Raw genomic sequence first — 15,733 nt, 5'->3', positions numbered from 1 at the left:
CCTGCACCCATCCACCCGCACCGCCACCTAAGGTGCCGCATAAAGGCAGTGTACCCATCACACAAAGCTGTCTCCCAGACCGAAGGCCTTCAATACCGCAAACAGGTATTTCCAATCTACACGATCAAAGGCCTTCTCTGCATCGATAGACAAAAAAAAGGCCTGTGTGCGAGAGCAGTGAACCAGATCCGTGAGGTGAAGAAGCCTCTTAGTGTTATCCACCCCCTGTCTTGTTGGAATAAAGCCTGCCTGGTCAGGGTCTATGATTCCATCCATCAGCGGGCTAAGTATCACTGCCAGGATACTGGCAAAGAGCTTGGCATCAATGTTAAGGAGCGAGATCGGTCGGTACGATCCACACTCCGTAGCATCCTTCCCGGGCTTGGGAATAACCATAATAGCTGCTTCCGACATGGAGGGAGTCACCTCTCCCGTATCCAAAAAGGAGTTGAAAAGGAATGTTAAAAAAGGAGCCAGCTCCACACAATAAGTCTTCTAAAAGATGGCAGAGTAGCCATCCGGCCCCGGGGATTTGGCCACCTTCAGGCACGCAATCGCGGATATGACCTCCTCTTTACAAATTATGGCATCCAGAGCATCAGCCGAAGTCCTAAGGAGAGGCGTAATGTCACAGGATGCCAAGTAAGCCGCCACTCGCTCGCAGTCCGATGCCTCCCCCTTGTACAAGTCCTGATAGAACTGCCAAAAGGATTCCACAATAAGTGAATCAGTGGTATGTTTCACTGTCTGAGAATCCCAAATGGACTGAATGGCCGTCAGCTGCACTCGCGCTCTCAAACTATGCGCTAGCATCCGTCCCCCATTGTCCCTGGAGAGGTAGAATTTTTTGTCGCAGGCGCAAAAGGGCGTGCTCTGCCCTATCTAAATTTAGGCGCTTTAGCATGCGCCGCTTTGTCTCCAACTCCCTCCAAACTCGCGGGGCCCCCGTCCTCTTAAGTATCGCTTCTAGAGCACCCACCTCTTTTTCCAATTCTGCACGCTTCTCTTTACGCACACGCGCATATGTCGCAGACAGCGCAACAAACTACCCCTGAACCACTAGCTTAAGGGCCTCCCATATCGACGCTAAGGACATACCATTTTGATCATTGTTGGCGAAGTATTGGATGATAGTGTCCCTGATTCCAGTGACTGCGGACTCTGAATGAAGGAGGGAGTCTCAGAGACGCCAACCAGATGGTCCAGCGGACTCGGCCCGAGGGGCGGGCCGCTCCAGTCCCAGTGTCTCGAAGGCTGCATCTAGCGAGAGGATCTGCAGAAGTTTTCCTTTGTATTTAAAAATAATTCGAAATGGGTGTCCCCATGAATAGGGGATGCCCTGCTCCCGCAGATAGGCAGTGATAGGCTTGAAGCTTCTGCGCTTGACAAGTGTAGAGGCTGCCAGATCTTAAAAGAGTGCAGGTTGATGGCCCCTAAACTGCACAGGATTGAGAAAGTCGAGCTTTGCGAAGAATCCGCTCTTTAATCTGAAAGTCATGCACACACACCAGGATGTCTGGTGGTGGGGCCTTAGCACCCCTCGGTAGGCCAACGTGATGGACATGATCCAGCTGAATGTCCTGCTCATCCCCTTCATCAAGAATCTGTCTGACCAGCGAACCGACGTATACACGCAGACTGTCTCCTTACCCTTTCCACGGGACCGCTCGAATTCTGATATTATTTCTCCACGATTGGTTCTCCAAGTCTTCGGTGTGTGCCTACCGATCCAGGTTTTGTTCCGTAAGGCAGGGAACATCCTGTTGAAGCTGGTGAACCTCATCGGCCGTGCCCAGGTCATGCTCTTCCAGGGTCGCCACTCGCTCCCCAATGGCGTCCATATCTCGCCATATCTAACGCACATCCGAAGAGAGCTGGGAGCGGAGTTCCAAAATGTCCTCCTTGATGGCCGCGAAGAGCTCTTACATGAAATCCTTAGTCGCCGGTGAGTCAAAATCCTCAGATTGCGAGGACTGGGCTTTCTCCACGATCAGTTCTCCAAGTCTTCGGTGTGTGCCTACAGATCCAGGTTTTGTTCGTAAGGCAGAGAACATCCTGTTGAAGCTGGTGAGCCTCATCGGCAGTGCCTAGGTCATTCTCTTCCAGGGTTGCCACTCGCTCCCCAATGGCGTCCACATCTCGCCGTATCTCACGCACATCCGAAGAGAGCTGTGAGCGGAGATCCAAAATGTCCTCCTTGATGGCCGCAAAGAGCTCTTACACGACATCCTTAGTCCCCGGTGAGTCAACATCCTCAGATTGCGAGGACTGGACATCCGACTGCGAGGCGGCCTGACCTGCTGCCTTCTGTAGCATGTCCTTCAGGGGTTTATCTCGTTTGTTCCTGGAAGCTGACATCTCGGCGCAGCCAGGGCACCAGCGAGGCGCAAACAGACCTCAGCAGCCCCCACACCTCACTTAGCAGCCCAGGCATGAAACACAGCCGGGAAACTCTCGCCTGCCAACACACGGACCGATGGTACGCCTCCCACTGTCCCGGAATCCCCTCACCACAGCAGCACTGCCAATAGGTAGCACCAGGAGGCCCCCAGGACCACCAACCACTCAAGGCCACCTCAGCGCAAGGCCTAGCGCAGTCCACGACCCCTCTTCCCAGCCGTCACTTCCAACACTCCGCTCAAGGCACCAAGGAGCACCCGGCTGCAGCAACCAGTCAATTGAATCAGAGGAGCACTGAACTCCGGGTCTCAGGCCGAACCCAACTCCCACGCACCCTGCAGAGGCCGCAGCACAGTCGGGCAACTACAAACACCAAGGCAGGGATAAGCCACAGTTCTCCTCTTAGGCCACTCCGAGAGCCTCGACGCACTCTCCCAGCTGGCCCACGGTAAAAAATGAGGCCCAACACTGTCTCCTCCCTCAGGCCTCCCGCCGTCCGCCGATCCATGAGAGGGACTCCCTCAGTGCAGGCCTCACTCTGGTCTCTCAGCAGCGCAGGACCCTCAAGCCACAGACTCCCGGTAAGGCCCCAGCACCAAGAAGTCGGGTGGGGACCCACAGGAGCCACCGCCTCACAGGCTCTCCACGATGGGCACACACCAGCATTTGCTGCGCTCTCCGCCCCAGTTCACTCTGCATGGGGCCTGGGCCATCCCCAAGCCAGGTGGGGGGGCACACGGGCCGTCACAAGCAACAAAGCGGGCTCCAGGCATCTAGTGAGGCTCGCGCTCCCTCCACCAGCCAAGCAGCACACCATCCACCGAGTCGCAGACCGAGTTCAACGATCCAGCACCTGCCACCTCGCTGCTCCTCACCTCAGGGTCCCCAGGGCCTGGGAGTCACCAGTGCCTCAGCTGCCGCCTCACTGCTCCGCACCACGGAGTCCTCTGGGTCTCAGTCTCCACCGCTCCGCTCAATAGTGACGAGGAGGCGCCATCCCACGCAACAGGGGTCAGAGCGCTGAACACAACCAGTCCACAGCGAGGCTCTCGTTGGCCATACAGCGCCGGGCCGCTCACGCACCAGGGTTCTGTTCCCCCAGGGCAGGCCGTATTTGCCGCATCACAAAATGGCGGTTACGGTGCAGACTCCGCCACCGTCTTCACCTTTAGGTCCGGCGCTCTGCAATGGATGTCACCGTCTAGCCTCACACTCGCCTCCTCAGCTGCGTCATCGGGCGATCCCCCAAGCAGCCGGAGCACCGCAGGGCAGAGAATTGCTCTAGATGCCTCGCTTCACTAGGCCTGCTGGGCCGTAGCAAGGCCAGGGCTGGGCCGCCTAATAAAAGCAGAAAGCGACCTCGCAGCACAAAGAAGGACACCGCCGGCACCTGGGAGGTCGGTATGCGCGGTAAGCCCCAACGTCCAGTGCAGATTGACTTAGGATAGGTGATATACAAGGCTAATGTCGGGGAGCACCGGAGGGACAGGTAAACACGCCCTACTCATCCGCCATCTTGGCCACGCCCCTCCTAAATGAGATTTATAAAGCCATGCAAGGCCACTCTGCATGGCCCTGAATGGCTCCGTAATTCTGGAATAAAGCAATGCATAGCAAAACGCTGCTTTGTCTTACTCTGTGCTTGGGAGGTGTTCCTGGGGCATTGCATGGGTGTTCCCAGTCAACTCTCATGGTTTTTGACGCATTTCCAGATTTGCCGGAACTGGTAAACCTGGGAATGAGCCAAAACGATACCCCTTCCCAGAGAGGCAAAAAGAGGAGAAATATCTTTATTTCTCCTCGTTATTTCCTTTTTCTAAGTGGAATTCACCTCTCAGGATAGATTTCTGTGCAGGAAGGTGCCCCTTTCAGCACAAAAACAATTGTGTATGTAACACAGGCACCTTTGCACTATGGTGCAAGAGTGCCTACGTTGGCACTAGGCACATTCCTGCCCCTTGCCTGTCACACAGTGCAATGCAGGAAGGTTACTTGCTGTGTGTGCTGCACTGTGTGACTTTTTAATAAATCTGCCCCTACATTTGTACAGCCTTGATCTAGCAATGGTTTGTCTAAAGAACTCCATTTTCAGAGGTTTCTGAGGGTGGTTGGATGGGCTCTGGTCTAGGGTTTGACTAAATTAAGTTAAGTTTTGAGCTATATATTTATATAGTTTCTGCTTGTACTTAGGGCCTAGGCCCACAACTACCAAAAGGAGGTACCTGATCTGTACCAAAAAAGGGTATCTCTTGCAGTACCAGAACGAAAGTCTTGGCATGTGTCACTGGTAACGGAATATCTATACAAGATACCCCTCACACACTTTGCTCTTACACACAAAGTTTACTTGCTCACTCTCCATATGACGAAGGAGTGTTTTTTCTTCTTCTAAAGAGGGAGGCATCTGCCTTATGGAAATGGTTTGGGTGTAGCACTGGGATTGATATGGTGGTATGCTGTATGTTTTATGTGTTAGGAGTACAGTGCTTACAAACTGGATTTTTTTTTATCACTTTCTAGATTGTATTGTTGTGTTAGTTACCCCAATTTATGCAGTCCATCGGGAATGGTCCTCTGTGTTTCTGGAGAATATTATTAAATTAGGCCCACTGTTTCTGTGGACTAATATGTGGCTAGAATCTGAAACTAATATTTCACAAAAATAATCTATCACATACAATCATTTTTCTACAATTACAGGTTAGTTTACAGTAAATGTATATGTATGAAGTGTAAAGTTAGGCCGTATTTCACTTTTTTCTGCATCTGAAAATTTGAGAACAAACGCACACATGATCCCTCTGCAACACATCATCAATGCACATAACATCAGCATCCTCTCCTATACAGATGACACGCAACTCGTACTTTCCCTCTCAAACAAACCCCAAAACAAGAAACAAGTTCACTGCCTACATGACAGAAGTCACCAAGTGGATGAGAGCCAACTGTCTCAAGCTAAATATTGACAAGACAGAAGTAGTGATCTTTGGCAAGAACAGCTCACCATGGAGCTTCAACTGGTGGCCGGTCGAACATGGACCCACACTCTATGCCCGGGACCTCCGAATAATCATTGGAGCAAACTGAACATGACTGCACAAGTCTACGCATCCTGATTCCACACCCTGAAGATACTGAGGAAGGAATTCAAATGTCTCCCAAGCACCACCGGAAATAATGGCACTCATGCCTCAGTCGCCAGCAAGTTGGACTTTAGGAACACCCTCTGTGCCGGAACCATCAAGCAACTCACTAGAAGACTACAAACCATCTAGAACTCGGGAGCCAGACTGATCCTCAAACTACCACAGAGAACTTACACCACACCTCAGGAAACTACACTGGCTCCCAATATAAAAGTTTAATCTCCTCACTCACAAATTCAAGGCAGTACACACCTCAGGCCCCACCTACCTGAAAGGTCACATCTCCTGCCACCAACCACCCAGACACCAACACGCCATAAGATTCCTACTCACACACATCCCGCCGATACAAAAAATTAGATCAGGAGGACGGCTGTTTTCTTACATCACTCCTAAAGCATAGAACGACCTTCCAATCCACATCAGACCTATCTCATCGCTTTCTGATTTCATCAAGAAGCTAAAGACCTGGAATGTTGAATAGCAAAAAACTATATGCAGGGTTAGGCACACACACTTGCTCAACACTAGGATAACGTCTCAGGTGATAATGTGCTTTACAAATACACATAACATAACAAATCTGATTTGATTTTCAATCAGCACTGGCAGAATCACTAGTTGTATTGAAACGAGCAGTGCAGCAGTGTGAATGAATGAATGAATAGAGTATTTCTAGAGCGCAGACTTAGCCCACGGGCATCAAGGCACTGAATACAGACCAATAGGCAAGCAGACAGAGGCCCACTCAACCCCGCATCTCAGGAAACAGCCAGGTCTTTAAAGTCTTTCGAAAGATTGTCTGAGATCGTTGCCCCGAAAGATCCTCCGGGAGAGAGTTCCAAGCGTTGGCATCAGCAAATGAGAAAGCTCTCCCGCCTCATCTCATCCTTTTGAACCTAGGAACCGTATGGAGATTCTTTTTTGCTAACCTAAGGTTCCTCGAGAGCGCATACTGTTGGAATAAGGTCTTGATGCCCGATGGGCCACGGCCGTAGTAGGCGTTGTGGGTGAGACAGAGGGTCTTAAACATAATTCTGCGATCCACCGGGAGCCAGTGCAGTGAAAGAAGAGAAGACGAGACAGAGTGATGTTTGAGTAGATCCATCACCAGCCTTGCAGCAGCATTCTGCACCAGCTGCAGGCGGTGCAGCTGCCCTTTATTGATGCCTAAATAAAGGGCGTTGCAGTAGTCCAATCTGGACAATATTAATGCAACCACCACTTTCTTACGGGCATCAAATGAGAGGATTTGAGAAATTTTCCTCATGAGCCGGATGAGCCCGCAGTACATATGGGGCCAGATGTAGGTAATCCCAGATTACCGATTCTTAAATACCGAATCATACCGATTCGGTATTTAAGAACAGGCAAATTGGATGTAGGTAATTTGACCCAAAAAATTACCGAATCGGTAAGTTTCGGTAATTACCGAATCAGTATTTACCGATTCGGTGATTGCCATTCATTCCTATGGGCCTGGAGGCTCATAGGAATGAATGTCAATTACCGAATCGGTAAATACCGATTCGGTAATTGGGGGAAACATTGAAGGGTGGCAGGGTGTCACTTTGACACCCTGTTGCACCCCTCAATTGTGTATGGGTGCACATGTTCAGACATACATGCCCTTAGGGCATGTATGTCTGCAACATGGCACTGTTGGAAAAGCAAAAAAAATGCTTTTTCAAGGGTTTTCATTATTTACCACCAACTTCTAGTTGGTGGTAAATAACAAATCCTTAACTGAGGAATGCACTAACTTGAGTGCTTCCTACATCCTGGATTCGGTATTTTACCGAATCTGTATGTTAAGAATTCGGTATTTTACTGAATCCTTAAATTACCGATTCGGTAAAATACCGAATCCTTATAAAATGCCACCTACATCTGGAAAGCCCAATACCGGTCGGTAACTGCCGAAATTCGGTAATTTCGGCCGTTACCGACCGGTATTGGGCGACCTACATCTGGCCCATGATGTATACGGTAAAGGGGTGAGGAACATTTACGATAGCAGCATTCAGATTTAGGTTAAAAAATACTGAAGTTCCACCTCTCTGCATGGTAGCAAAATTATCTTCCCAAATTTTGCCCATGGAATAGCATGTCATTGCAAACAAACATTTATTTATGTTTTTTGCAAGTGTTATGAAGGCTCGCATCTTCAGTCTGTAATACCGATTTTAAAACACACATGACTGAGACAGGGTAGACCCACCTATATATAACTTATGATGCTGCAGAGTGCAGAATTATTTAACTTACTGAGATACAGCAAAGTATTTGTAGGCTGAGTTAAATTATCTAAGCTAAAAGGAGAATAGCTATGATAAACAGATAAGGCTACAAAAGTTGTGTCTACTGAATGTTGTATTGAATGCCTATGGTGTTTGTTATTGTCTGGTTAATATAGGATGTTTATTAACTGCATGTTTTCATGATAAAATGTATGTCAAACAACCTAGTTTGACTGACAGCGCCTATTAAATGCCACATTATTACTGATTCTTACTTTTGAAATCATTTTTTAACAATGAGTACAGAGAAGTGACACATCTTCAATGTGATTTAATTGTTTATTTTATGACGTCGATGCAGCACTCTCCTCTATTGTGCTGTGACCTTCTATTTTAAATTACATTAGTTACATGTCATATCAGCATCTTCACTCTCTGATGCAGACTATACATTGTTGATCATTATGCAGCAGCAGTGACATAACACAAAATGCTTGGCCCCTTGCAGAATGTGAAGAGGGCCCCTTAGTCTCACGTATCTCACAGATATTCATAGGTCTTTAGCCAAATGGGCCCCCTAGAGTGTTGAGCCACCCCTGAAGAGCTGGGCTAGTTACATATGTTTACATCAATTCACTAATAATCACATTGGATAGCTAGGTGATTGTAACCTCTTAACTGTTGGGGCTTCCTACCTTAGCTCCCCCCAGTGGCTATTTGGGGTAATTTGCACTTAAGGTTCCATAACATTTTTTACACATAAGGTATCTATGCACAATTGGTATCCTTTTTTTATAACATCCTGGAGATTGTTAAGGTACTCAGGGTTTGTGGATAATCCAGGGGGGAATCGAGAAAATGGCCAAAATATAGCTACATTTTGAGATTTTAGAGAAAAATTGGAAAAAAGTGCTCAACAAAAATGTGTCTGTTTTTCTTCCTAAAAATGCCATCAATGAAAGGTTTGCTGTGCTTGAGTCATCATCTTCCCAGTTTTCAGGAACATGCAGAGGTGATTAAAAAAACTATTTGTTTACCACAGTTTTGCCATTTTTACAATACAATAGAATTTGTAAAGCACACAGCCGCCTCCAAGGAATTAGCTTGGCTCTATCAGAAAGAACCACAGATAAACAAGCATCCAACCCTGGACAACAAGCTTAGGCATTTAAGAGCTACGTCTTCAAACTTTTCCTGAAGACAGTTTCAAATGGTGCAAAACAAAGAGCATTAGGAAGCGAGTTCCAGAGTTTTGCTGTTAAAAACACAATGGTTCTTCCACCTCATCTCTCCTGGAGGACTCTTGGGGAATACAAGAGTTTTAAGGTATTAGACCTTAGGGATCTGCCTGGTAGTAGGCCTTAAGCCTTCTTCTTAGGTACAAAGGGGCTTATTTACAAGTCCCTTGCACTGCCGGTACGTCACTTTTTCCCATATTAAAAGTGATGCACCGGTGGCACAAGGAGCTTATAAATAGTCCACAAGGAGTCTTTCTGCTCGAGGGCTCTATAGACAAAAATTTGTGCCTTGAATTTGATGTTGCTAGCAATAGGTAGCTAGTGCAGCTGGCATAGATAGGCAGACACAGTAGGCAGACACAAACTGGCGTGCTGAAACTGTAAAGATAAGATGCGCAGCCACATTTTGAATGATCTGCAGTAGGTAGGCTGGCAGACCCAGATATAGATTATTCGCACAGACTAGTTTTGAAGTGAGCAGAGCATGGACAATGGTCTTCCAGGATGCAACTGGGACCAGATGCAACATCCACCTGAGAGACATCATAGTTGCAAAACAGAAACTGCTTTGATCTGTGGTAAAGAAGACAAGGCGGTATCACATTTTAAGCTGAGGTTTCTCACACAGGTGAATGGAACAGGAGGTTCATCGAGCTCTGAAGGCCACCAGGTGATTGAGTCCGGGTACTGACTAGTGCCAAAAAAGAGGATTTCCGTCTTAACAGATTACAATTTAAGGCAACTGTCACTCATCAAGTTGTGAACTGATTTCAGGCACATCTACAAAGAACGGAATGTGTCTGCAGATTTATCTTGGAAGGACAGAAGGATATGGGTGTAATTAGCATAGGAAATCACCTTCAGGCCCCCAAAATTCCACCAGGTTCACCATGGGTTCCAAATCAACATTAAAATGGGTAGGGTTCAAGGGGGAATCCCACAATCAAGAGGCTCCATGGCAGAAGTAACGTCCTCAAAATAAGATTTATTCCAGGCCAAGCATGCCCTTGGATTTCAAAGTTCTGTAGCCTATTCAGTAAGATAGGGTGAGAAACCATATCAAATGCTAATGACAAATCTAAGAGCGCTATAATTGCCGCTGCATCCTGATCAAGATTGAGCTTAAAGAATTCAGAGTCCTCCAAAAAGCCCGCCTCTGTGCTGTATCACGCTCGAAAGCCAGATTGTGTATCATGAAGGCGAGAATTTGATTCCAGGACAAGGGTAAGTTGTGCATGAACAGCCTTTTCCAGCATTTTAGCTATGCAAGTAAAAGAGAGATAGGTCTGAAGTTGCTACACATCTTAAGGTCGGCGTTTTCTTTTTTAGCAGATTTAACAAGCGGGCCTGTTTAACCCTCTCAGTACTATGACGGACTACAACAACAAATTCATCAATTTGTTCAGAATCGGATTGACATCCGACATGGCTAGTTTCAAACTATCAGCAGGAAAGGGATCGAAGGGGAAAGTCAGATTTACAAATGTCCAGTAACTGCACAGAGTCCTCCGAGGGGATAAGTTCAAACTCAGAAAACAATTTTTCAAAGAAGAAGCCAACTTTTCCTATTTTTTGTGTTTTTAAGCTCCTTCCAGTTAGTGGTGGAAACCAGTGTGAACTCCCTTGGTGAACCAATAGAGCTATAGTTTACTGAAAAGTAGAAAAAATTCAGAATTTAGCAAGGGGTCATATGTGTAGATCCTTTATGGTTTTCGCAAAGAAATCGAATGTTGAAATAAAGAAATGAGTAGGAAAAAGTTGCCATCTTTGACAACGTTTTAATTTGTGATTTTTTGTCACAGTAGTCAATTTACAAAAGCAATATACCATTATATCCTCCACGCCCTTCTGGCTGGAGGGATATATGAGGTGGCAAATGCAAAAACAACAGTTGATGGATAGAATGCAGAACAATGTCATACATTCAACCCAGTACAGTTTTTTTGCTCACCATCCCATTCCAGTTTGGACCCAGCCATATGCAAATCAGTATTGACCCTGTGCCCCATGGGAACAGTCCAGCCTGAACTACCAAGCCAGGTAGTCCCTGGACTGGAAATAAGCGTCCTAGGGCTGGTTTTGGGCTTTCAGCCCTCATGAGCCAGGATAGCTTGATTCCAGGGGTATGGAGAGCACGGGACTCACGTCTGACCATACCCGTCCCACTCGGGGTGACAAATGCAAAAACAACAGTTGATGGACAGAATGCGGAACAATGTCATACATTCACCCCAGTACAGAAATCTGGGCCTAAACCCATCGTTTTTTTGCTCACCATGCCATTCCAGTTTGAACCCAGCCATATGCAAATCAGTCTTGACCCTGTGCCCCATGGGAACAGTCCAGCCCAAACTGCCAAGCCAGGTCCTCCCTGGACTGGAAATAAGCATCCTAGGGCCGGTTTTGGGCTTTCAGCCCTCATCAGCCAGGATAGCTTGATTCCAGTGGTATGGAGAGCACAGGACTCACGTCTGACCATACCCGTCCCACTCGGGGTGACAAATGCAAAAACAACGGTTGATGGACACAATGCAGAACAATGTCATACATTCACCCCAGTACAGAGATCTGGGCCTGAATCGTTGTTGTTTTGCTCACCATGCCATTCCAGATTGAACCTAGCCATATGCAAATCAGTCTTGACCCTGTGCCCCATGGGAACAGTCAAGCCAGAAATGCCAAGCCAGGTCCTCCCTGGACTGGAAACAAGCATCCTAGGACTGGTTTCGGGCTTTCAGCCCTCATGAGCCTGGATAGCTTGACTCCAGTGGCATGGAGAGCATGGGACTCACGTCTGAGCATACCCGTCCCACTCGGGGTGACAAATGCAAAAACAACAGTTGATGGACAGAATGCAGAACGATGTCATACATTCACCACAGTACAGAGATCTGGGCCTAAATCCATGTTTTTTTTGCTCACCATGCCATTCCAGTTTGAACCCAGCCATATGCAAATCAGTCTTGACTATGTGCCCCATGGGAAAACAGTCCAGCCCGAACTGCCAAGCCAGGTCCTCCCTGGACTGGAAACCACCATCCTAGGACCGGTTTCGGGTTTTCAGCCTGCATCAGCCAGGATAGCTTGATTCCAGTGGCATGGAGAGCACGGGACTCACGTCTGAGCATACCCGTCCCACTCGGGGTGACAAATGCAAAAACAACAGTTGATGGACAGAATGCAGAACTCCAGGAACCCAAAGTACCCAGAACCAATAACTGAGCTGCACCATACAATTATTTTTTATTAGGGTATCAAGAAATGGGTACAAGATATGTTGTTTAGGAGCAGCGGTTATTTGTCCATCTCTGAATTTGTGGACACCCACACTAGCAAGTGAATCTGAGAGCATTTTTCAAAATATTTTCTTTCTTACACACTTGCTTACAAATGTTTTACTATTCTGAATTTCCATGTCTTCCAATAAAATTGGTACCTCACTTGTGTGGGTAGGCCTAGACACCGTGAAAGAGGCCCATGAAAGGGAACAAATCAAAATGCAAAGTGGACACCGCATTTTTCCTCTCAAAACTGATCCTTTTTTCCCAAAACGGGTAGCTGTAAATTTGGCCCAAGTTCAGCCAATAACTGAGGAAACCTAGCAAACTTGCAAATTTTTTAAAACTAGGTACCTGGGGAATCCAGCATGGGGTGACTTGTCTGGCTCTCACCAGGTTTGTTTACTCAGAAGCCCTTGCTAACCTCAAACATTTAACTTAAAAAAAAAAAAAATTCCTTACATTTCTGTGATGGAGCGTTCAGGTCTTTGCGGGGGTAGGCAGACAAAATATCGATTTTTAAATATCGACATACAATAATGTCGATGTTAAATACCGAAGGGACATAATATAGAAGGTAAGTTATATCGATATTTTTAATATCGATGGGACAGAATTTCGAAGGTAAGTAATATCGATTTTGTTAATATCGATGTTAGTAATATTGATGTTACTAATATCGATGTTAGTAATATCGATGCTACTAGTATCGATTTTTATATGATTTTTATGTATATTGTTATGTTTTTAATATGTATTTTATTTTTATTTATGGAATTTAATGACATTTTGTATTTTAGTACTGTAGCGGGTTGTGGGTTTAAAGGGGAATAGGGTTGGAGGTAATTTAATTATACCAAATTAATTATTAATTTTTAGGAATTATAAATTAATTTTATTTAATTGGTAATTAATTTTTATTAATTGGTAATTAATTTTTATTGATTGATTAATAATTATGTTCTGTAGTGGGTTGTGGGTTTATAGGGGAATAGGGAGGGAAATAATTTAAATGTAATTAAGTAATAATTTATTTTAATTAATTGTTTTGTTAATTATATTATTCTTACTTAATTATTAATTAGCAATTAATTAATATTAATTGGTATCTATTATTAATTTGTTTTAACTTAATTATTTATTGCTAATCATGTTTTTAATAATTATGTATTGGTATTTGTAAATAGTTATATTTATTTAATAATTATTTTTTGTAATATTTTAAAATATTAATTTATTTATAAGTATGTTATTTTTTACTTCTACGCTATTCAACACTTTTCCTACTGTTGCACTATCTGAAGTTGGAATAGTAATTTTTACCCCTACGCTATCCAACACTTTTCCTACTGTTGCACTATCTGGAGTTGGAATAGTAATTTTTACCTCTACACTATCCAACACTTTCCATACTGTTGCACTCTCTGGAGTGGGAATAGTAATTTTTTACCCCTAGGCTATCCAACACTTTCCCTACTGTTGCACTCTCTGGAGTTGGAATAGTAATTTTTACCCCTACGCAATCCAACCCTTTCCCTACTGTTGCACTATCTAGAGTTGGAATAGTAATTTTTACCCCTATGCTATCCAACACTTTCCCTACTGTTGCACTCTCTGGAGTGGGAATAGTAATTTTTACCCCTACGCTATCCAAAACTTTCCCTACTGTTGCACTCTCTGGAGGTTGAATAGTAATTTTTACTCCTATGCTATCCAACACTTTCCCTACTGTTGCACTCTCTGAAGTGGGAATAGTAATGTTTACCCCTACGATATCCAACACTTTCCCTACTGTTGCACTCTCTGGAGTGGGAATAGTAATGTTTTCAACTACGCTATCCAACACTTTCCCTACTGTTGCACTCTCTGGAGTGGGAATAGTAATTTTTACCCCTACGCTATCCAACACTTTCCCTACTGTTGCACTCTCTGGAGTGTGAATAGTAATTTTTACCCATACGCTATCCAACACTTTCCCTACTGTTGCACTCTTTGGAGTTGGAATGGTAATTTTTACCCCACACTAACCAACACTTTCCCTACTGTTGCACTCTCTGGAGTTGGAATAGTAATTTTTACCCCAACGCTATCCAACATTTACTTATTTTTTTTAATTTGTTTTACATTTTTATTAATTTTTATTGATATTATTTTATGTTTATAAATTTATTTGTAATTTATAATAATTTTATGTATTTATAAGTTATTAAAATATTTTTTTAAAGTTATTATTAAGGAAGTATATATTATGTATTATATGTATATTAATGATTAATTTAATTAAATGATGTATATTGTTTATTAATTTTAAATATTATAACATATTTTTAACTATGTTTATTACATTTATGAGTATTTTTTTATTTATATTACATATTTTTTTAATTTAAAAAAAGCAAAATTGTTTAATGATAATATTTTTGACATCGATATTTTTTTCTCGATATTTTTGTAGGTAGATATTTTTGTAATCGATATTTTGTCAGACATTCCTCTGCGGGTAGCCGAGGGAATCCAGGAAGTGGTGACTTGTGTGGCTCTCACCAGGTTCTTCTACTCAGAATCACTTGCAAACCTCAAACTTTGATTAAACCACCACAATTTCCTCACTTTTCTTTTGTGGAAGGATCTGGATTCTGCAGGGAGCCACAAACTTTCTTCCATCCTGCATCCCCCAAGTTTTACAATAAAAATGATATCTCACGTGTGTGGGAAGGCTTAGTACCCCCCAACAGGAAACAGCCCAAAACACAACCTGGCTACATCACATTTTTCCACTCAAAACTGACCCTCATTTTGCAAAGTGGGTAGCTGTTAATTTTGGGCCCTAGTTCAGTCGGCACCCAAGAAAACCTAGCCAACCTGCACATTTTTGAAAACTGAGACACCTGAGGGAATCCAAGGTGGGGTGATTTGTGTGGCTCTCACCATGTTTGTTTGCCCAGAATCCCTTGCAAACCTTAAACTTCAGTAAAAACAACATACATTTTCCTCGCATTTCTGTGATGGAAAGTTCTGGAATATGTGCAGGGCCACAAATCTCCAACCATCCTGAGTTTCCACATGTCCCCCGATAAGTATGGTATTACACTTGTGTGGGTGAGCCAAGACACATCAACACATCAGAGGATTCCAGGGTGGTGTGCCTTGCATGGATTACAATAAGTGTGAAGTTTTGCCTGCACCTCCAAGTATTCACATTGACTAATTGTCTTCTACTTCCAACCACACAGCCTACATGGTGTAGCTTGCTTCACATGTAAGTAAGCGCTGCAGTGTGCTGCATAGGAGTAGAGAGCGCTACATAAATGCTGTAATACAATTCAGTGCAACTAATTGACATGCAGGCAGGCTACTGCTACCGGACACAGACTTTGCTCCTGACTTCCTCTCACTCCACCACCCACCTTTCTGTTGCCTGTCCGCCC

This window comes from Lissotriton vulgaris, chromosome 2_1, assembly GCF_964263255.1.
Source record: "Lissotriton vulgaris chromosome 2_1, aLisVul1.2, whole genome shotgun sequence".
NCBI lineage: Eukaryota > Metazoa > Chordata > Amphibia > Caudata > Salamandridae > Lissotriton > Lissotriton vulgaris.
The sequence above is the reverse complement of the archived record's forward strand: the minus strand, read 5'-3'. Positions refer to the sequence as shown.